This window comes from Chiloscyllium plagiosum, unplaced genomic scaffold, assembly GCF_037043375.1.
Source record: "Chiloscyllium plagiosum isolate Xiang-an unplaced genomic scaffold, Cpla_swu_hap1 HiC_scaffold_46, whole genome shotgun sequence".
NCBI classification, from domain to species: domain Eukaryota; kingdom Metazoa; phylum Chordata; class Chondrichthyes; order Orectolobiformes; family Hemiscylliidae; genus Chiloscyllium; species Chiloscyllium plagiosum.
This window is the reverse complement of record NW_028270184.1, coordinates 19,457,624-19,480,130: the sequence shown is the minus strand read 5'-3', so window position 1 is coordinate 19,480,130 and position 22,507 is coordinate 19,457,624. Positions and strand designations below refer to the sequence as shown.

At 40.8% G+C, this 22,507-nt stretch overlaps 1 protein-coding gene; it reads left to right on the top strand.

Annotated features, from left to right (window-relative positions):
- LOC122543966 (uncharacterized) overlaps positions 1 to 22,507 on the top strand; it is a 199,269-nt gene that overhangs the window by 42,344 nt on the left and 134,418 nt on the right.

Genomic DNA, 22,507 nt, shown 5'->3' with positions numbered 1-22,507 from the left:
CATATTAGAAATCCAGTATTTTGCTTCTGCACTTGTTCTGAGGACAGAAGGGATCAAGGGGTGTGGGGAGAAAGCATGAACATTCACCTCCTTCAGTCCAGTATCTTCCAGCGCTGCCTCTCCTTTTGTAGTTTTGTGAAAATCCTGACTGGCTTCAATATTGGATTTTAATAATAATCTAAGAGTTTACATGGTGGTGTTTCTGCCCAAGTATTGGATTCACAAAGAATCAGTTTAATTTCTCTTAATTTTACAACTTATGTGTTATGTCCACAACATAATTCCACTTCTAAAGATAAGGCAGCACTTCATATTGATTACTACAAATGTTAACAATTTGCAGGCCATGACTGTGACAGCACTGAATCCTAATGACTAGACTACCAGGGAAGATCTCTGTTTATATCACCGTGAACACTGTCTGACTCAGCATTGCATTCTCCCATCCATCTGCACATGATCCCCTCAGCTCTGTCTTGGTTTTGTTAGGCCTTGGTTTATAATACACAGGCTATCAGATCATCTATTTCATTATAGTTTCTAATGCATGAGAACCCTTCTCTCACAGCACACAGCACTGCTTGCGTAGCTCAGTGGTTAAATTGGGGAGGAACACACACAGCGGAATGGACTAAACTTTCTTCTTTATTTTGTTATGGACTAGGCCAGACCACTCAAAACATTCTTAAGCAGGCAGCCCAGACCAAAACTTTTCAATTTGATTCAGTAAGTGTACAGTGAAAATTACCTGGAGTAAGTTAGCTAGGTTAACTACTAGATTTTGAAACAGACAAAAAATGATTCACAAAATTACACAATGAAACACAAAGAACAGAATAAAGAACCCCCACAGAACTCAGTCTATCCAAACGAGACTTAATTATGCTGTTCCGAATATACAGAACAGTACCAATAAACAAACTCACTTTAAAAACCAGTATAAATGGAACGCGTGCTTACAGGTTAAAGTTAAAGGTAGAAAACAAGAGAGAGAGAGTTTCCACATAGCTCACTGTTAAAGTCCTCACCAGTTCAGGACTAAACTCAACTGCTCAGCTATAGAGCTGACCACTCCCCTTTCATTGTACAGGTTGGCCTGAAGTCTCATCTGTTTACATATAAATAAAAGGCCTCTCAAAATCCTTTTCATCTCAGAACTAAACCAAACTGATCGGTGCCCGGCCTGGTTTATTAGCTTGTCTGAAAAAGAATCAAGGGCAGAGTATCCTTGAGCCAAGGAACAGCTTTTCAAAAAAAGAGGGACTAGCTTTGTGATACTTTGCAGTCACCAGACCTTGGTGTCGAAGTCTGAAATGGGACAAATAAGGCTTGTGGTTGAGATTTGGCATGGCCCAGGTTTTATTGTTCCTGACAGTGACAACAGCAAAAGCAGATCAGCTCTGACGGGAATCCTTTCAATGTCTCAGCTCAATTAATATCTCAGAGAACATCAGAGTCAATGTCCTAACCTCTTAAAGAAGGGGAAGGTGCCTTGACTGTCTCTGCTCAGTTGGATAGTTCACCATTCATTCTCCTCTGATTCCCCTTCCCAAAGAGTTACTAAAGATTCACAAAGCTGAGACTGGGCTATCTTTTTTGTTTCCTTTCCATTCCCAGGAGCCACAATGATTGGGTTGTGGTTTTGGGAAATGGAAAGGTGCCCATGAGCACCTTGTGGGACTATTTCTGCTTCCCTTCCTCTGACAGTGCTGTGAGATTGATTCTGATGTTCTTAGTAACATTCATTGATCAGAGACATTGCTCAATACATTAATAAGCACCGTAAATAATCCCCAAAGCATTAAACATGATGGAATTATTTCATATATTATGCCTTATAAGTGTTCAGAAACTCATAATTTTTGAGAGGAATTGAGGAAAACCACCTTGGAAAGAGGATAAAAAAATTGCTTTGCAAGATGCTTCTCATGACCAAAACAATTCTTTTTAACTACTCAGTGGAATTGTAGTGATCATTTCAGTATTTTTATGCCCACACCAATTCCCTGAAGGAAAACCACTCTAACAACATTATTGCGACACAATCAATTGAAATATTGCCTCCAGTAAATCTTGGCAGTTGAGAATCCATGTAAGTGGACAATAGGTTGAAGGTGGATATGGGTTCATATCAATAGTTCTGACACCCCAGCAATGCAAACATTCTGATACAGACATAAAATTGTGGAATTGTTGGTAAGGAAAGATGCTCATTCCTGTAGATAAGGAATTCAAATCTCATCTTGGCTTCAGGACGATGAGTTTGTAAGTGTAATAAAGGTCTGCATTGCTCTTGAGCCAGGTAGAAGTTGAGCCTACAACCGACAGGTCCATAATCAAACATAGTATCCATTGTTCCACTTGCCCCACACATGAGTCATGTTTGCATACTGCAGAGTTGTGATGTTAACACTGTTATGAAGGTGTAAGAGGTACTGTACCTTGAATAGAGTTGAAGGATTTAGCAAGCACACAGAGTATTTGAGAATTTACAATGTAACATTTGGTCCAGCAGCTCACAATACCTGGGTTGCTATGAGACAAAAAGAAATTCAAATTCAACCAATCAGTTTAAATTATGCCCCAAGACACTAACCTCCAATCATGTTTGAATTTAGTATTTTGACAATATTAAAACCAATGAAATGAAATGACCAGGAAAAATTGAACAGTTAGGATAGAACTGACAAACTGCCAACAAATGCAAACTGCCCGGAGAATAGCTTTCTTGAAATACCTTTATCTATCAATGACCTGTGAAACAGAAATCCATAAGAAGAAGAAAAGAAGACATAAGAAGAAGAAAAGAAGACAGAGGAAGATACAAAGAGAAAATTAGACAGTTGGCTGGTTTTGAAATTTGAATTTTTTGGTAAATCTTAATCAGGGGTAGAAGGGAAAGAAAAAGATAGGTTAGAGAAAGGAGTTGTAAATAGTTGTTAGTTCATATTTTATATTAGACTTGAAGGAATAAGTTAAAAATCACACAACACCAGATTATAGTCCAAAGGGTTATTTGGAAGCACACAACCTTGTGTTGCGTAATAATTAACTATGTACAACCCAGTACAACCCTGTCACTTCCAAATTTTAAAGAATAAAATTTTAAATTTTTTGTACTTTAAATAGTGACCTTTGGGATAGTTCTTTGCCTCTTGAATTTTAACAGATTACAACACAGGTTAAATCATTTCTTTGTTGTAGGTTTAAGTTAGTGGGGCCAGGTTGTTAAACCATGTCATAACAGTTTGGGGCTGAAAATGTGTTGCTGGAAAAGCGCAGCAGGTCAGGCAGCATCCAGGGAACAGGAGAATCGACGTTTCGGGCATAAGCCCTTCTTCAGGACTGAGGAAAGTTTGTCCAGCAGGCTAAGATAAAAGGTAGGGAGGAGGGACTTGGGGGAGGGGCGTCGGAAATGCGATAGGTGGAAAGAGGTCAAGGTGAGGGTGATAGGTCAGACTGGGGTGGGGGCGGAGAGGTCAGGAAGAAGATTGCAGGTTATGAAGGCGGTGCTGAGTTCGATGGATTTGACTGAGACAAGGTGGGGGAGGGGAAATTAGGAAACTGGTGAAATCCGAGTTCATCCCTTGTGGTTGGAGGGTTCCTAGGCGGAAGATGAGACGCTCTTCCTCCAACCGTCGTGTTGTTGTGGTCTGGCGATGGAGGAGTCCAGAGATACATCATCTATTGCATCCTCTGCACCCGATGTGGCCTCCTCTATATTGGGGAGACAGGCCGCTTACTTGCGGAGCGTTTCAGAGAATACCTCTGGGACACCCGGACCAACCAACCCAACCACCCTGTGGCTCAACACTTCAACTCCCCCTCCCACTCCACCAAGGATATGCAGGTCTCTGGACTCCTCCATCGCCAGACCACAACAACACGACGGTTGGAGGAAGAGCGTCTCATCTTCCGCCTAGGAACCCTCCAACCACAAGGGATGAACTCGGATTTCACCAGTTTCCTAATTTCCCCTCCCCCACCTTGTCTCAGTCAAATCCATCGAACTCAGCACCGCCTTCATAACCTGCAATCTTCTTCCTGACCTCTCCGCCCCCACCCCAGTCTGACCTATCACCCTCACCTTGACCTCTTTCCACCTATCGCATTTCCGACGCCCCTCCCCCAAGTCCCTCCTCCCTACCTTTTATCTTAGCCTGCTGGACAAACTTTCCTCAGTCCTGAAGAAGGGCTTATGCCCGAAACGTCGATTCTCCTGTTCCCTGGATGCTGCCTGACCTGCTGCGCTTTTCCAGCAACACATTTTCAGCTCTGATCTCCAGCATCTGCAGACCTCACTTTCTCCATAACAGTTTGGGAGCTTGTCATCTGGATTTAGTTGGGTTAGAAAAATTTGAATAGATTTGAGAGTATGAAAAATCTCAGCAGATTTAAACACTTGCAGGTTAGCGTCCTAGATCTTTAAATAGAATGTAGGTGAGACAATTTGTTTAATGTCAGTGAATTGTCATTCATTAAATTGGAAGTGAGAGAAACGGCTCTTCATATTGCTAAAGCAGTTCTGGGAATTGAAGATGATTCTCAAATTTGCTAAGAGAACATAGAAGGAAAAAACAATGGCCAGAGTTTTAGAATTTGCAAATAAGTTAGATTTGGGTTTAACCAAGGACAAAAGTAAACCTGAAATTGTAAGGGAATCACTCAAATACTTAGGTGTGTCGGAGAAAGAGCCGAGTGCAGTAGAGGTATAAAAACTTAAATTACAATTGAGGAAAATGGAGTTAGCAGATAAACAAAGGGAGAAAGGAAAGAGAGAGAGAGAGGAAAAGATAGAGAGAGAAGATTCTTAGCTGAGCAAAGAGAGAGAGAAGAAAGGGTGAGAGAGAGAAAGCGAGATACAAATATGTCAAAACTCTGCCACACTTTGAGGAGAAAGATGCTGCAGCCATCTTTATTTCTTTGAAAAATTGACAAGGTAGGTGGAGTGGTCCAAGGATTTATGGGTAATGCTAGTGCAGACTAAACTGGTAGGCAGAACTAGTGAGGTATTTGTCACACTGTCAGATGAGAAGTCAAGAGATTATGAAGAGGTAAAACAGGCTATTTGAATTATAAATTGGTACCAGACACATACAGACAGTGGTTCAGAAACATCAAGAAGGAACCAGGTCAGACTTACATTGAGTTCAAAAGAATTAAACATCGTCATTTTGACAGGTGCATGCTTTGAAAGTAGGTAGGACTTTTCAGGCTTTACGAGAGATTATTCTGCTGGTGGAGTTTAAAAACTCACTTCCAGAGATGGTAAGAATTCACGTGGAGGAACAGAAATTTCAGGAAATGAGAAGGGCAACAGAATTAACAGATGAATACATGTTGGTGCATAACACAAGCTTCCGGCCAGAATTTCGTCCCGTAAGGGATAGAAGTTGGGAGAAGGGGACATCTTACACTACAAAATCAAGAGTAGAGAACACTGGTAAGGGTTTACCACAGGTTAAAAAAGAAGCTCAAGAGGATGGAAAGGAAGTGAAAGGCCTCAGGTGTTTCCACTGTGGTAAAGTGTGACATGTAAAGTCACAGTGCTGGTCATTAAAGAAAGGCGCTATGGGAGAAGATGTGGGAAAAGAAGCTAAGCCAGTGGCATTCGTGAAGGTAGTAAAGGAGACCCTAAGAAGAGCCAAGGAGCTGCAAGACAGTGCACAGCCTAGGCAGGGGCTGAGTATGGAGTTATCACCTGATCTCCATAAAGAATTTGCCTCTGTGGGTAAAGTTTACTTAGAAAGAACAAGAGGTGAAAGACAAGAAGTTATCATTTTTAGAGATAAAGGATCTAACCAACTGCTGCCAGGAAGGGATGAGCTAATATCCGCTCTTTCTGATTTTACCCAAGAGTGTGGTAGTTTGGGGGAATAGATGGACGGAAATTTAGCATTCCACCTATTGAAAATAAAGACCATCAGGGCATGTGAAGGGTTAAAGCATAAAGACCACTGGTGGAATGTTACAAGGGGTGTGTGAAATAGAACATAGAACATAGAACAATACAGCACAGAACAGGCCCTTCGGCCCACGATGTTGTGCCGAACATTTGTCCTAGCTTAAGCACCCATCCATGTACCTATCCAATTGCCGCTTAAAGGTCGCCAATGATTCTGACTCTGCCACTCCCACAGGCAGTGCATTCCATGTCCCCACCACTCTCTGGGTAAAGAAATGTTACATTAATCAAAATACTACATCAAAGGATCAATGGAATGCTACATTGGAGTGCTAGATCAATTAGTAGAGTCAGCCTGGCGCAAAAGACCATAGTGGCAGGATGAAATAACAGATATCCAATCAGTAATCAGTAAAGTCAACCTTGGGCAAAAGACCATTGTGGCAGGATGTGACAGCAAATATCTAATCAGCAGTTAGCAGAGTTAGCCTGAGGTTGAAGACCTTAGTGGCAGATGTGATCGTAAATATCTAGTCATGGTATAATGGGGTAGAACTAAGTTTGAAGTAGGAAATACCATAGTGGCAGAAGTAGAGAGATAACATGAACTAACATCATTGGTTTGGGGCATGTCTGTAGTAAGATAGCCCTGACTAACACAATTGGACATACTGATCAGCCTGGAGAAACATGATAACAAAAAGGTATATAAAAAAATGGACTCCAAGTTTCAGGGGCAATCAAGAATTCACATCCTGGTTGTCACAGCTTTTGTTTGCAAATAAAAGATCATCTTCTTGAAGAAATCTCTGCGTCTCCTGGTGATTATCTACGACACGCTATGTAAGATCAGGTTGGAGTGCCAAATCAAGACTGGGAAAGTTACAATGGAAGTGATTGATAGAGTGCCAGTTCCAGGAATTCAGTTTGTTCTTGGAAATCGTTTGACAGGATCCAAGGTGAGAGTGATGCACCTTGTTGTGGAGAAGCCCAAGGAAGCCCAAGAAATTGAGGAGTTAAAGCAGAGATATCCTGGTATCCAGATCAGACAGAATTGTCTAGTCCTGAAAGGCTCAGAGACTTGCAACAGCAAGACAAGATAATAAAACATATATATGTGGATGCATACTCTGAAAAGAAGGCAAGAGAATACTCAAAAGTGTTATTATGTGAAAGACAGAATCCTAAAATGGAAATGGAGATCACAGCAGATTAGCGCAGGGGAGAAATGGGCCGAAGTACACCAGATTGTGTTGCTGGCAGCATTCAGACAGGTGATGTTACAGTAGCACATGAACTAACTGTAGGAGGTCACCTAATGGCACGAAAGACTCAGGCTAAGGTACAAAACCATTATTATTGGTCTGGAATGCACAAGGATGTGGTTAACTTTTGCCATACATGTCATAGATGCCAAATAATAATAAGCCATAGACGGTAATAAAACCAGCACCTTTGTTGCTAATTCCCACACTTGAAGAACCTTTCACATGAGTTATAATTGATTGTGTAGGTCCCCTCCTGAGAACTAAAAGTGGAAATCAGTACTTGTTAACCATAATGGAAGTGTCTACCAAATTTATGGAGGCAATTCCACTACTTAGTATCAAGGCAAAAAAAGGTGTAGAGGGGCTAGTAGCTTTCTTAACAAGGTATGGGCTATCCAGAGAGATTCAGTCAAAGCAAGAGTCAAATTTTACTGCTAGGCTGTTTAAGCAGGTTATGGATAGTTTTGGTATATGGCACTTTAAATTCAGTGTGTATCATCCTGAATCCCAGGGAGCGTTAGAAAGGTGGCATCAGATCTTGAAGACCATGTTGAGGGCATAATGTCAGGTTGACATGAATGATTGGGATAAAGATGTCCCAGTCGTATTGTTTGTCATTAGAGATGCCCCAAATGAGTCTAGTTAGTACACTCCTTTCAAGTTAATGTTCAGGCATGCAGTGAGATGCCCTTTAAAATTAATTAAAGAAAACTTGACAGGACCAAAGTTGGAGATCTCACATTTAGCTTATATACTGGAGGTGAGGGAGAGATTAAATAGAATAGGTGAGTTGGCTAAACAGCACCTTAGGAGGGCATAATATAGAATGAAGCAGATGGCAGATAAAAGCTTTGAGACTCGGACATTTTCCCGAGGGAACGACATGTTAGTACATAACCAGTGATAGGAGATCCCTTCAAAGCCAGACTTAGTGGTCCCTATCAATATTGAGAAAAAGGTGAATTATCTAGTAAAGATGCTAGATAGAAAAGAAAGGTAACGGGTGTGTCATGTGAACATGTTGAAACTGTATTGCACTAGACAGAAAGAACTGGAGAAACAGGTGTTAATTACTGCCACACAGAGTGAGGAATCAAATCCAGATGATGTGGATTTTGATGTGCCTCAAAATAGATTTAGAAATAAAGATGTCCTTGAGAAGTGGGATAAATTAGTAAGCTATCTGTCTCAGGAGTATAGAACACAGTTGAAAAATTTGTTACTGCAGTATCAGGACATATGTAAGAATCAGTTGAGGAGGACTAATGGTATTGTACAGGAAGTAGATGTAGGGAATACTGCTCCAGTAAAACAACACCCATATTGGCTTTATCCTTTCAAAGCCAGACAGATCCAGAAGGAGGTGGAGGCCATGCTCAGTGAGGATATCATCAAACCAAGCCAGAGTGAGTGGAGTTCGCTGATCGTCTTAGTTCTCAAACTGGATTGGACTCAATGGTTCTGCATGGATTATCAGAAGATCAACGCCATTACAAAATCAGATTCATATGCAATTCCAATATTGGAGGACTGTATGGAGAAAATCAGACAAGCCAGTTACATCACCAAGTTGGATTTACTGCGTGGTTACTGGCAGGTACCTTTATCAGAGACTGCGAAAGAAATTTCTGTGTTTGTAACCTCAGATGGGCTATATCAATTGAAAGGGATGCCCTTTGGAATGAAGAATGCTCCCACCACATTCCAAAGACTCATGAGCAAAGTTGTGGTTGGGTTAATACTGCGCAGTCAGTTTGACCTTGAGTAAGGGCCTTGAATAAATCCTGAAAAGGTCACATGGCACAGATGGCAGAGCTCATTGAGTCAAAACTGGTAATAAACTTAAACAAAAGTGAATTTGTGAAAGCAGAGGTGATACTCTTGGGACATAACATCGGTCATGAAAGGTTGACCCCACGGAATGCAAAGACAAAGGCCAACAAGGAATTTCCATGACCAATCTCGAAGAAAGAGGCGTTTCAATTCTTAGGATTCAGCAAATTCTCTCCGGAGTTTGTTTCAAATGTCAGCAGTGTAGTGGCATCATTAACCGATTTACTGAAGAAGAACATAATGTTTTGGTGGACAGAATAATGCCAAGAGGCATTCAACCATTTGAAAGCAATATTAACCACCGCACCAGTTTTAACTACATCAAACTTTTTAAAACCTTTTAAAGTTGCTGCCGATGCTAGTGACAGAAGAGTTGGAGCTGTATTGCTACTGGAAGATGAGGATTGGATTGAACTGCCCGCTGGTTACTTTTCGAAGAACTCAACATCCACCCGAGGAAATACTCTACAATCGAAAAATAACTATTGACTTTGGTACTGGCCTTACAACATTTTAACGTGTATGTCATGAACAATGTATCGGAGATGGTTGTGTACATGGATCACAATCCTCTTACGTTCTTAGAACACTTTAAGGACAAGAATATAAGACTATTTGTTGGAGTCTTACGTTACAAACTTTTAATTTACATATCGTGCATGTAACAGGTCATAAGAATATGATACCAGATGCGTTATCGTGGATTTATCTGATAAATTTAGATGACATTTGTAGTCATCCAAAGTTATATTTATGGGAAGAAGTTAAGGTTAACTTAGATTAAAGATGTCTGTATGTTTTAGTAATATCTTTAAAGAACACAAAAAAAAAGCCATCTTTCTTAAGGGGGAGATGTTCTGAAGGTGTAAGGAGTACTGTACGTTTAAGAGAGCTGAAGGACTTTGGAAGCACACAGAGTATTCGAGAATTTACAATGTAACATTTGGTCTAGCAGATAGCAGTACCTGGGTTGCAATGAGACAGAAAAACAAATTCAAATTTGGCCAATCAGTTTAAAGTGTACTCCACGATACTAATCACCAATCAAGTTTGAATTCAGTATTTTGATAATATTAAAGCCAAAAAAAAATCCAATGCTTTGGGGTATAAGACTGGAAAAATTGTATAGTTAGGGGAGAACTGCCAAACCACCACCAAATGCAGATTGCCCAGAGAATAGCTCTCTTAAAGGTTTATCATTGACCTGTGAAACTGAAATCCTGAAGAAGTAAAGAAAACAGATGAAGATACAAAGAGAAGATTCAACAGCCGGCTGGTTTTGAAATATGAAATTTTTGGTAAGTCTTAATCAGAGGTTTCATTGGACCAGTATTGTAGAAGAAAAAGTAAAAGATAGATTAGAGAAAGGCGTTGTAAATAGTTGTCAGTTCATGTTATAGGGGTTAGAAGTAAAGAATAAAGTTCTGAATTTTTTTTCTATTTTAAATAGTCACTTTAAACGTACAGTACTCCTTACACCTTCAGAACATCTCCCCCTTAAGAAAGATGGCTTTTTTTTTGTACTTCTTTGCCTCCCAAATTTTAATAGATTGCAGCACGGGTTAAATCATTTCTGTGTTGCAGGTTTAAATTAGCGAGAGGGTTTCATAGCAATCATGGAGGGGGCAATAATAGGAACCATCATAAGATGAACAACCAGTAAAGATAATCACCATCACTGCTTCACTTCAATGGGCCCCACTTAGTGAAGCAGTTAAAAATCACAAACACCAGGTTATAGTCCAACAGGTTTATTTGCAAGTACTAGCTTTCGGAGCGCTGCTCCTTCATCATGTGGTTGTGGAGTACACAATTGTAAGACACAGACTTTATAGCAAATGTTTACAGTATGATTTAACTGAAATTATACATTGAAAAATATCTTGATTGTTTGTTAAGTCTTTCACCTGTTAGAATGACCATGATAGTTTCTCTTCTTTCATATGTAAATCACAAAATCTATTTTAAAAGTTACATTCTCAGATTCATTGTAACAACTGAGACCTTGGGTTCATGTCACACTACAGGTGACCACCATTGCACTATACACACACAGGCACACACACACTCCTGCACACACAGACAGACAGACACACACACACACACACATTCAGACACATACACACACCTATACATAGGCACGCACACAGACACTCATACATGCTCCTACAGGCACACACACTCCCATACTCACATATAGACTGTCTCACAGACCTAAACCCTTTACACTCACACGCATCTACAAACTCTCACAGAACTCACAACCCCCATCCCAGACTCTCACACTCCTACAGACACAAGCATTCCCACATGCACCTTCTCAAAGACCTAAACTCCTTCACACTCACACTCACACATATATCTCTCTCACAGAAGTCACAAACCCCCACCCCAGAAGACACACACACACAAAAATCCACATGCACACATACATATATATGTTTGTGGGGTGAATTTGTACTTGCAGAGTTACATTGTACTTTGCTCAAAAACTTCATGAATCCATGTAAGACTCTGTTAACTCATTTTTTAAAGATTAGAATCAGTCTAAACATTATGGCACAGACAACAGAACACAGGGGCTAACACCTTCAACACATTATCTGGGCTGACACTAAGTGTTACAGTGAACCTGAGAATGTAACTTTTAAAAAACGTTTTGTGATTTACATATGGAAGAAGTGAAACTATCATGGTCATTCTAACGGATGAGAGACTTAACAAATAATAAAGATATTTCAATATATAATTCCAATTACATCACATTGTAAACTTTTGCCATAAATTCTGTGTCTTACAATTGTGTACTCCACAACCACCTGATGAAGGAGCAGCGCTTCAAAAGCTAGTGCTTCCAAATAAATCTGTTGGACTATAACCTGGTGTTGTGTGATTTTAACTTTGTACACCCCAGTCCAACACTGGCATTTCCAAATAGTGAAGCAGTGAGTTTCACTGGCAAAGGAAACTCATCTATCCTCCTGAAGCTTCCATTCACCTTCTTTCTGCCCAGCTATTCAGCAACATCACCACTGATCTGATAACTTTCATCTTCACTCTCCTCCATAACTCAAGCCTAATCACAACATCAGGTATTCCTGTTAATTTTGGGAGGTTTAATTTGCTTTAATGACCTGAATGAGTTTGCAGGAAACTGAATATCATGAAACAAATTGAAAAGCCCTTGGTGCAATTTAACTCAGTGCCGGAGCAGCCATAAGAGAAAGGTCAGAGATCTAAAACATTGCCCCGTTCCCCAATGCTCAGATGCTCCTCAACGAGTTAAATATTTGCATACTTTTTCTTTCTTTTTTGGACATTTACCTGGGACAGATCCTCCCTCAATCCACAAATATATTTCCTGCCAAAAATCATTTTGCTTCAGATTAAAATAGTGGTACCCTTCCCCCCCCCTCAGCCAGATGTCCCAATGCTCCCTGCTCCATGTTAATGGAAACTGCTCCATTTGAGGTTGGAGCTCCCAGCCAGATGTCCCAATGCTCACTACTTTATATCAATAGAAACTGCTCCAGGTAAGGTTGAAGCTCGAGCCTGATGTATCAATGCTTCCTGCTCCATGTCAATAGAAGCTGCTCCAGGTGAGACTTGAGCTCCCAGCCTTGACATTTCACGCACCTCTGTACCATCATAGAAGGACCAACGGCTCACCGTTTGCATCACCGGAGCCACAGAGCAGCTCTGCATGCTCATTCCCATCCCTACTTCTGGTTGGATCTTCAGGCTGCATCACTCAGTTTCCGGGTCTGGGAACTGGGATTATATGATTGTCTGCAGCACTGGGTACTTCCCTGTGTGAGGAAATTGGTGAAGTAACCCATGTTAAACTACATTACGTTGCAAACTGTTATGGATTAGACCAGACCACTCAAAACATTCTTAAGCAGGCAGCCTTAGACCCAACTTCGCAATTTGTTTCGGTAAGTGAAAACTACCCTGAGTAAGATAACTAGGTTGACTACTAGATTTTAAAACAGGCAAAAATTTATTCAAAACATTACACCATGAAACACAAAAAACAAAGAACCCGTACAGAACTCAACCTATCCAGCTAGACTTAATTTTGCTGTTCTGAATGCACACAACAGTCCCAATAATCAAACTCCCTTTCAAAAGAAAGAAAAGAGAGAGTTTCCACACAGCTGCCTGTTGAACTTCCCAGTTCAGAACTGAATTAAAACTGCTGAGTTCAGCTAGCTAAAGAGCTGACCAGCACCTTTCATTATACAGGTCACTTCTAAAACATGATCACTTTGGCCTGAAGTCTTGTCTGTTTACAGATAAACAAAAGGCCTTTCATCTCTTTACCAAAGCACTGATCAGAGTCTAAAAAAAAAATCAAGTACAGAGTATCCTTGAGCCAAGGAACAGCTTTTAGTAAAAAAAAAGGAGAGGTTTTGTGAACCTCTGCCCTTAAAATAAAATGAACCACTTTTAGGGCTGCATGGTGGTTCAGTGGTTAGCACTGCTGCCTCAGCGCCAAGGACCCAGATTTGATTTCAGCCTCGGGCGACTGTCTGTGTGGAGTTTCCACATTCTCCCCATGTCTGTGTGGGTTTCCTCCGGATGCTCTGGTTTCCTCCCACAGTCCAAACATGTGCAGGTCAGATGGATTGGCCTTGCTAACCTGCCCGTTGTGTTAGGTGGAAGCAGAAGGAATTGGGTCTGAGTGGTTTACTCTTCGGAGGGTCGGTGTGGACTTGTTCGGCCAAAGGGCCTGTTTCCAATCTAATCTTCAAAATATGGATTCATTTTAACCTGTCAAAACCTGGTTAGTAGTCTAAACACACTATACGCATTATACTAACTATAAACATGCACAATCCATGGAAATTCACCACCAAACACCTCCCTATCTCATTCGAGTCTCAATAACGCATCACCATTCATGTTTTCGTGATCTGCCAAATGCACAATTGTCAAATTGAATGGCTGCAACAACATGCTCCATCTAAGCTTTGTCCTCAAATTTTTCCACAAATGTCAATTGGTTCTAATCAGTGTTTATGATTGTTTCAGATGCATTGCTGATAATATAAACACTGAAATGTTGTAATGTCAACACCAGCTTAAAGTATCTTTCTCCACCGTTGAATATTTCTGTTGATGAACATTCAACTTCCTGAAAAAATACCCGATAGATCTTTCTATTCCTTCATCATCTTCCTGCACGAGCACCACATTGTGGTGCTCCTGCAGGAGGATGATGAAGGAATGGACACCCACGTCACTGGCATCAATAGCCACTTTGAAGGCTTTGTGTAATCTGGTGTGGCTAATACTGGGGCAGTGGGGCAGTTTTTAGGCTGTCAAATGTGTTTGACAATCCACTGTCCAGTGAAACTTCTTACCCTTTTTTTAACAATTCAGTGTGTGGAGTAGCCACACTGCTATAGTTCGTACAAACGTCCGGTAAAATCCACTCAACCCCAGGAACCATAATACTGTTTTCTTTGTTGATGGTGTTTTGGCATCTCGTTGGGTCACTTGTCCCTCTCCAATAACATGGCTTAGGAAGGTAACTTGGGCTTTGGCAAATTCACTTTTAGCTGAAAATGTGTTGCTGGAAAAGTGTAGCAGGTCAGGCAGCATCCAAGGAGCAGGAGAATCGGGCATGAGCCTTTCTTCAGGAATCCTGAAGAAGGGCTCATGCCCGAAACGTCGATTCTCCTGCTCTTTGGATGCTGCCTGACCTGCTGCGCTTTTCCAGCAACACATTTTCAGCTCTGATCTCCAGCATCTGCAGTCCTCACGTTCTCCCAAATTCACTTTTAGCTAGGTTTACCACCAAGTCTGCCTTCTGAAGTCGATCGAACAAGTCCGATAAATGCTGTAAATATTCCTTCCATGAGTGACTAAAGATCACCAGGTCATCAATGTACACAACACTGTTGGGTAATCCAGCAATGACCTTATTTGTCAGTCTCTGAAATGTGGCTGGAGCGTTTTTCATACCAAATGACATGACTTTGAACTGATATAGTCCAATTGGCATTACGAAAGCCAAAATTGTCTTTTCTCTCTCTGACAGACGTCCCTGCCAGTAGCCTCTGAGCAAGTCTAACTGAGAAATGTAAGTTGGTTGTCCCACTTTTTTGACACAGTCCTCCAACCGTGGAATTGGATATGCATCAGTCTTTGTAATTGTGTTGACTTTGCGAAGGTCCACACATAACCGTTGGGTACCATCTGGCTTTGGCACAATGACTATGGATGAGCTCCAGTTACTGTAACTCACTTTGATTATGTCATCTTGGAGCATACGCTCTATCTCCTTGTGAATCTGTGCCAACTTTAGAGGGTTATGCCAGTTAAGCAACATAAGAATGTTGTTTAACCGGAACAGCATCTCCAATATCTACATCATGCCCAACTACTTCCCAGTTTATTTCTGCATTTCTCCCCATGTGATAGTAATAACTCTTTCAGGTCATTTCAATTTTTTTGTGTAAGGTAACTGAATAATTTATCCCAATTCTTGACAACTTTCTCATTGTCCATTTGATTTGAGGAATGTCCAATTCAGATTCCTCTGAACCTGGTTCTTCCTTCTGTGCTGTAATCATTAACACCTTCTCGTCTGTCTTTCCTTCCCTATCAAAATACCTTTTTAAACAAATTCACATGTCACACTTTGTGAGATTTCTTCCTGTCTGTAGTTCTAATAAAGTAGTTCACCTAAATCAATTTCTTCTCAACTTGATAAGGTCCACTAAACCTTGCTTTTAAAGGCTCATCGGTCTTGGCAGTAACACCAATACTTTATCTCCAATTGCAAAATTGCAAATTTGTAATTTCTTATCCACTTCCTGTTTCATTGTATGCTGTCTAGCCAACTCTCCAGCTCTATTTAATCGTTCACTAAGACTTGACACATAGTCCAAATGAGTGGTCTCTGAATTCTGACTTTTAATTTCTCCTTAATCAAGGTTAACGGTCCTCTTGCTTCATGACCAATAATTAATTCAAATGGACTGAATTTGGTCGATTCATTCGGTGCATCTCTGATTGAAAAAAGGACAAACAGAATTCCCGTCTCCCAATCATCTGGATAACCCTGACCATACACTCTCAATATGGTCTTTAGTGTTTGATACCATCTCTCTAGCACTCCCTGCGATTCCGGTTGATACACAGTAGATTTGAATTGCTTTATTCCCAAGTTATCCATAACCTTCTTAAATAGTTTGGATGTGAAGGTTGATTCTTGATCTGACTGGATCTTTATTAGTAGTCAGTATCTCGTAAAAAATAACTAATTCTTGAGCTGTGATGTAGTGTAATGGGATTGTCTTTGGTAATCTAGTTGACACATCCATTATTGTTAATAAACACTTATTCCCATTTTTTGTTTGAGTTAGGGGACGTATGCAATCAATCAAGACTTTTGTGAAAGGTTCCTCAAATGCTGGAATAGGTATTAAAGGTGCAGGTTTTATTACTGTCTGTGGTTTTCTGATTAGCTGACATGTATGACACACCTTCTGAACAACCCTATCAACTTGGGTGGCAACTTTCAAGGATCTATGCACATGCACACTGAGATCTTGCTGCTCATCCACATGACCAAGAATTGTACCATTAGCCCAGCACTCTATGTTCCTGTTACTCCTTCCAAAGTGAATCACTTCACACTTCTTCACATTAAAGTCCATTTGCCACCTCTCAGCCCAGCTGTGCAACTTATGTGTCCCTCTGTAACTTTCAACATCCTTCCAAACTGTCCATGAAGATCTGAAATCTGAATGAAGGCTGAAGTAACTAGTAATAGTCCGGAACAACCATTTAATACATGCTCTTATAAACATAGGCAGTAATAAAATGGCTTCTTAATGCAAATAATGTGACAAAATGGCTTCTAGGCTGCAAATTGACAATTCTGCTTAAAGATGCATAAAATGGCTTTTAACCCTGCTGAAAGCTGAACTAACCACAATTTGTCTCAACAAAGATTAGCCAGTGCGAGGGACCCGGGTTCAATTCCCGTGTTGGGCAAACAGGGAGAATGTGCAAACTCCACCCATCTGTGTGGTGTTTGCACATTCTCCCTGTGTCGGTGTGGGTTTCCTCTAGGTGCTCTGGTTTCATCCCACAGTCCAAAGATTTGCAGGTTAGGTGAACTGGCCATGCTAAATTGCCCGTAGTATACGGTGCATTAGTCAGGGGTAAATACAAGGTAGGGGAATGGGTGTGGGGGGTTATTCTTTGGAGGGTTGGTGTGAACTTGTTGGGCTGAAGGGCCTGTTTCTGCACTGTAGGGAATCGACTCTAATGTGACAATACTTCCTTTACAGTGTAGAAATAACTAGACTAGATAAGACATTACTAGCCATCCTAACTGACCTTGCAAGTGCAGGTGCAGAGACTAGGTTCGCGAGATAGGAGTACTCGGATATTAGAAAACAAGGTTGGTTCCCATGAAATATCATTAGACTAAATAGCTGTCAATATTAAGTCATTTCATTGAAATTGATTGGTAATTGTTTGAATGTGCTCTGTGAATATAGCCTGTACTCTCCAAAAAAGTATGAAAATGTCTGTCTTAAGCCATGTGCGCAGTTTCTCTGAGGAACACGGAAGTGTTTAACGTCTGTGTTACCGGACAACCTGTGTCCGGCCAAGATTGAATAACCTTACAGACCCAGACCAAATTGCTTGTGTTCATTGACCAATCACCGAACAGAGAGACCAACTCCGGGGGTCCAGACCTGCACCTGATGCTGTGACTCGGACTCAGCACTGACAGATTGTGGGCAGCAGTCTAAGAGCCTTGAGTCCTCCGCTGTTGAGTTTAGAGGAATTGGGCAGCTAGATGTGAGTATTTTTTATCCATTTGGTTTTCCTCTCATTCAAGTCATGGTTGACTCAACCCCTCAGTGCTTATTGTCTCAGTCTGGCCCGAGAAGGATCGGTCCTGGTAAGAATTCATTCTAAAAAGAGAGGTTTGGGGACCCTAGGGAGTTGGGGATTTCCACTAACAGGTCGGGGATCTGTGAATAGAGTCGGGACTCAGATTCTTTCGGATTAGTGTTGTCTAAATTGATTCTCAAATTGTTTTGTGAAAGACAAAACAAAGACATATGTTATATGAAACTGTCAGGGTTTTAGAATGTTTTCCAGAGAGAGAGAGAGACAGACAGACAGAAACTCAGCGCGGATTCCCTGCAGCTTGCAGAAAGTTTAACACTTGAGGTTTGGTTTGGATGCACATTTGTTTGTTGGTGATTGAATGTTTGTGTTTTGATCCCTGGAGATGGAGATCCGGGTCTGATTTGCATTTTGGGAATTTAACATGATTTCTTTTAAGGTTAAGGATCCATCAGTGATTATGAAATGAAATATTAACCCTAGTTCTTCTTACATACCATGACTGCCCTACTGTCAATTTCTAACTAATCACTTTCATGCTTACATGAAAGCCAATCTTATTTAATTTCAAATCCATTTAATATGGAGGAAGACGACATTATAGAACATAGAACATTACAGCGCAGTACAGGCCCTTTGGCCCTTGATGTTGCGCCGCCTTGTCATACTAATCTGAAGCACATCCCACCTACAGTATTCCATGTACGTCCATATGCCTGTCCAATGACGACTTAAATGCACTTAAACTTGGCGAATCTACTACCATTAGATTACAATCTTTTTTTAAAAAAAAGTCTTCTCCTTTGATTCTACACCATTTGACATCAGTATAAACTTGCTCTCAAATTCATGCTCCTGCCAAAGATCATTTTCACCCCTCTCACCCCCACGTGAGAATTGACGAAAGGAAGTAAAGCAGTAGCACTAAATCTGGGCCTCAGGAGCAGAATCATTCTGTTCCAGAATGAGAGCAGGTCTTTGCTCAACTCTAGTTATAATCTAAACCTAACATTGAGGAAACTCACTTCAGACTTTAACATTTGGTCATTGAGTGGAGGAATTGCATGAACCTTACTTAATTTACTTAAATTATGTAAAACTGAAAGTACACAGATAGATCCAAAATATGCCAAACCAACAACATTGTTTTCAGAAAATGACACTAGAAGATTTAATTTTTGTTTCAGACTCATTTGCTTCCACTTAATTTTAAGACTGCTGTGTTTCTTTGGTGATTATGGTGTGCCAGTCGCCGCTTATTGGATATCAATTCCCTTCCCTCAATGATAATCGAAGTTTCAGTTCAACATTAAGTTGTGATAAATCATGTAACAAAATTAACATCCAATGGTTAGTATCTGTGTCTTTGGGGTCGGCCATTATTCGTGCATTAGAAGTTTTTTGTTACCGTGTGTAGACAAGACCTATTAACACAGCTGTAGTCATTTCATTGTAAATGAGCAATGACTGGTCTGGACTGCTTAAGGGAAATAATTTGAAATTTAAATTAAGGAACTAGAATCAAGTAATTATAATGGATTTCAGATTTGGAAGCTGTATACATTTTACATTTAAATTTTCAATACAGAACAAATGAATTTCCAGTTTATATTGATGACGTTTAAAACGTCTTCGTCACTTGCTCAGTTTCCACCTCTGAATTACAGATAATGATTATTTATTATTTTTTATATAATCAACTGTATTAGCCATGAATCACAAAATCAGAATTAATTGGCAGGATTGCTTGGTTTTATTCCTTTACACATTGTCAGTGACCTGTCTCATTGCCTCATGGTTAATTTGAAGCATGGCTGCATTAATTCATTACTAACTAAAGAATGGAAAGACACCTTACTGGCCAGTTGAAGGATTCTGCATGTGATTGGGGGATAGAGGTATGTATAGCAGATGGAACTCCCAAAAGGTGGGAGGTGTTGTGAATGGGTAGATGAAAAATAAAAGGGACATAAGATGAAAAAATAAAAGGGACATGACATGAGAAAATAAAAAGGGACAAGAGAAACATTGTAAGGCCACTAAGATTGAGGAATATACAAACAGGATTAAAGCAACAATGCTGTAAAATGAAGAACTTAAGATTCTACTTGGAATCCTGAGTCTATGTCTGGCATACCAACCCTGTTTGAGGATGGGGATTTTGTTCCTAGATACCTGCTGAGCTCCAAACATCTCCTGATTGTCCCCAGCACACCGGCTTATTACAAACCTTCTTTTGAAAATGAAGCCGTCTTCATAGCCTATATGATAAGGATAAGTGGTCTGTGCCATCCTAAACCAGGGCCCAGCCTGGGAATTAGAGTAATGTTAATGAAGCATGCCTCTGACCACAAGAACAAACTGGCCCAATTTGCTCAATATGTCCAAGGGTGATTCAGATGTAAATGCAGCAAAATTCTGGGAGTAGTCTGAATATGAATGTCTTGTGTTACAAGACTGAAATATGTGGCTATCTGTCTGATGGAAGTGTTATACAATTGAAAAATAATCAAGAAACTCAATCACCTTTGTTTAACCCTATGCTTTTGCAATGTTTTCCTCCTGTTGTCATTGACATGATCCAGACAAACAGTATGATCTAGTCCAGGAATTTCCAGTCGCAAATGAGGTGAGCATTGGTTTTCTATTGGAATGCCCAGAACCGGACTGAACCACAATGCAAGTTACAGGTAAAACCGATTATATCCAGCGCCCTCGCAATCCCAAATGCTGTGTGCCAGCCCTGACAGTTTGATTGGGACCAGGATAGCCACTTGGAGCACATAAACTACCTCAGATGCACATCCAGCAACCACTGCTGAGCAATCTTTTCCCGAGGGGACCCTGTGAATGGGGACAGGCAAGCCCCAATATTATACCTTTGAGATTGGGAACAAGACAACAAAATCCACCAGGGACAAATGACTGGCCCTTGCTTTAACTGTGGCAATGTGACCACTGAGGAATGATGTGTCTTTAATGTTAGCTTGGAGCTAATGTGGGGAATCGACATGCTTGTGTCCTAGCAAAAGGAAAATCTGTTAATATCCAGCGACTCTTCGTTGTGCTGTTGGTGTGATCCACGATTTTGGAGCCTTGTGGGAACAGAGTATTTTTAACTCCCATGGGGTAGCATTATAGTAATGCTATTTTGTCCAATCAATCTGTCAGTTAACAAGATGTTCGGCTCACGCTGAGGCAACTGATATACAGTTTACAAAGTAATGGACAGGTGGATGCTGCTGCCAAGCAGACAGGCTTACACCCCAAACCTCTGGTCCCATTGGGCCGCCAGCAAAACTTGGATAGAGATAATATCCTGATAGGTATGCCAGACCTAGCTAAGGTACAGAAATCGTAAGGGAAGCCCCCGCTGAACAGCATAAGCCTCAAATAAGGTTCTCCCTCGATACTCAAACCAAAATGTGGGTGACCCCTGCTGGACAAGTTTGTGTTCCTTCTTTGCTGCTGGCTATTTTAGTTGATTATTGTGCATTATTGTACACACTTGGGCAAGGAGGAAATGGTTTATACTCTATTACAATGGACACACCGCAGCCTCCAACCTTGATGGGATGGGTCCTTCCAGTTCTCCTTACCACCCCTACTGCTGCTAAGGTCGCCAGGCAACTCCATCATTGCAAGCTCATCAGACAAAACCCTTGCAAGGGGGGAGATGATAAAGCTCGAACTTACCTTGCTTTATGGATTCATCATTGCCGGCGTTGGTGCTCAAGAAGGGACTGTTTACTCGTGTAATCGTGAACAAGCAGAGACTGCGTACCATTTATGCCAAAAAAGATGCCCTTGTGTGCCAAGAGACTGACTTCTTACTAAGAATGACTGTTGCAATGGTCAACTGCATCAAGAGGACTGGACGGTTCAGTTACAGAACAAATCTAAATGGTCCTTACCATGTCAAGGTGTTGTGTGCCAGTTTGATTTCAGTTGTGCTATGGGCAGCCCTGGTAAGACTTGTCCTCATTGAAATAGGTCTAAATCTGCACACCACAAAAGAGAAAAGGGGGAAATGTTATCTTTCACGAACAATCTGTTTCTTTGGAGCCATAATGTCAGGTATAGAGAGAATAGATCGAGTGAATCCCTAGAGTATAAAAGAAGTAGGAGTATACTTAAGAGGGAAATCAGGAGGGCAAAAAGGGGACATGAGATAGTGTTGGCAAATAGAATTAAGGAGAATCCAAAGGGTTTTTACAAATATATTAAGGACAAAAGGGTAACTAGGGAGAGAATAGGGCACCTCAAAGATCAGCAAGGCGGCCTTTGTGTGGAGCCACAGAAAATGGGGAAGATACTAAAAGAATATTTTGTATCAGTATTTACTGTGGAAAAGGATATGGAAGATATAGACTGTAGGGAAATAGATGGTGACATCTTGCAAAATGTCCAGATTAAAGAGGAGGAAGTGCAGGATGTTATGAAATGATTAAAGGTGGATAGGTCCCCAGGACCTGATCAGATGTACCCAAGAACTCTGCGGGAAGCTAGAAAAGTGATTGCTGGGACTCTTGCTGAGATATTTGTATCATCGATAGACACAGGTGAGGTGCCGGAAGACTGGACGTTAGCAAATGTGGTGCCACTGTTTAAGAAA